Below are 2,494 nucleotides of genomic sequence, written 5' to 3'. Positions count from 1 at the left end.
TGGCTCGGAGCCAGAGAATTATTCCCCAAAAGAGGCCTCACCTTTACATGACCTCTGACCTTTGACCTGCATCGCTCTTCCTCCACTCCAAAGCGCGGGGAAGTCAGACGGGAAAAAACAGGCGGGAAAAGCCCACCGAGCATCCTTGTTGGTTTTTGTTTGTTCCTCCGTGGAGATCGTAACCGCATGGAGCCTGTTGAATGGCGAGTGGTGAAGATGTGGTAGCATAGATGGTGGAGGTGGCGTGGTTGCAGTGTGGTTGGCGCTGTGATGGGGATGGCGTGGTGTTGAAATGTGTGTTTGAAATAAAAGATAGAAAAAGAAAAACGACTAACTCAAAGGATCGCAGCCCGAATGGATCACACAAATTCCCTCCATACAAAGGGCTTGAGCTAACTACACATGTACTTAGAGATATCTCACCTACGGGCACTTTATGGTGTAATGAGAATTTCCACATCCGTAACACTATGTATATATAGATATGTATATATAGATATGTATATATAGATATATATATATATATATATATATATATATATATATATATATATATATATATATATATATATATATATGTATACACATATATATATATATATACACATATATATATATATATATATATATATATATATATATATATATATATATATATATATATATATATATATATATATATATATATATATACATATATATACATATATATATATATATATATATATATATATATATATATATATATATATATATACATATACATATACGTATACATACATATACATATATATATATATATATATATATATATATATATATATATATATATATATATATATACATATATATATATATATATATATATATATATATATATATATATATATATATATAATTCCAGCAATGTCTGTGTGTGTGTGTGTGTGTGTGTGTGTGTGTGTGTGTGTGTGTGTGTGTGTGTGTGTGTGTGTGTGTGTGTGTGTGTGTGTGTGTGTGTGTGTGTGTGTGTGTGTGTGACCGCTGTGTGTGACCGCTGTGTCTCGACAACCACTGGTACGATCTAATTGAAACTTGCCAGATTTATTGCTGGGGACCTGAGGATGTGCCTTTTCAAGGTTTGATATTAATCGGACAAGTGCTTCCCAAGTTATGGCCATTTATTTACCAAACCAATGACAAGACACGTTGTTGCATGGGCGTGGCCGATGGGGAAGGGAAGGGAAGCCGCATTCCCCATTACGGATTACAACGTACGGGCTTCCGGAGAGTGATGACTTCGTGTATTCTAATAATTTCTCGATTTCTTATGCGCATTTATCGATAAACACAATGCCCCAAGTTATGATCGTTTTCATATTAGACGGTGCATAAATTTCGGTAACATCAGAGTGCTGGTATGCACCGAACCAGGAAGTAATTTTTTTCTCTCTCTTATCTTATCTTTTTGTTTTTTCCTTGCCACGACATTGTGAAAAGGTAAAATACGTTGGCGCTAATTGGATAATTGGGTATTAAAACTAAATTGCGAATAGTCGTACCTGCGAATAATATGCGAACTTCCGGGCCACGCATGTACGGGCACGCGAGAGCGAAGAAACGGCCTGTGTGGTTGTTGTTTGTTGATCGCGGTTTGAATATTTATTTATTTATTTATTTTTTACGGGCACGTACTAGTATATATAATTCCAGCAATCTCTGTGTGTCTGTCTGTATGTGTGTGTGTGTGTGTGTGTGTGTGTGTGTGTGTGTGTGTGTGTGTGTGTGTGTGTGTGTATGTGTGTGTGTGTGTGTGTGTGTATATATATATATATATATATATATATATATATATATATATATATATATATATATATATATACACACTGCCATTGTTGATAAAGCCAACTTCTTTCCAAGTTTATACATCCACTATATAAATATGTGTATGTATGTATACATATATATATATATATATATATATATATATATATATATATATATATATATATATATATCTACTATATAAATGGCAGTCCTTCTGTCTGTGTATGTCTGTCTGTCTGTTTTTTTGTGACGTATAAGCTCCTAGACCTGTGAACCGATCTTGATGAAACTTTACACATATAGAGAACTAACATTCAGCTCCAGGACGTGCAAAGTGGCTCTCCATAAAAATGAAAAAAATATATTTATTAAAATATATATATATATATATATATATATATATATATATATATATATATATATATATATATATATATATATATATATATAAAATAAATAAAATTTCCATTAGAAAAAAAAATGGCTTTCGAATAGTGCGCCGGCGTATTAATCATAACAAAAGGCTTCATGGTTAAAAACGAAAGGGTTTTTTGAAATACAAAATGTTCGCATTCGTTGACTTTTTTTAACATACACATTCTCCTCCTGTTATTTGAATTCTCGAACTGCACGCGCACGGCAACAGCTAACTGCTGATCGATCTGCTCATGAAAGAGCCAGGCAAGCG

Source organism: Eptatretus burgeri, chromosome 4 (genome assembly GCF_056783735.1).
Source record: "Eptatretus burgeri isolate ZD-2024b chromosome 4, Ebu_testis_v1, whole genome shotgun sequence".
Classification (NCBI taxonomy): Eukaryota; Metazoa; Chordata; class Myxini; order Myxiniformes; family Myxinidae; genus Eptatretus; species Eptatretus burgeri.
Note: the sequence above shows the minus strand (reverse complement) of the source record.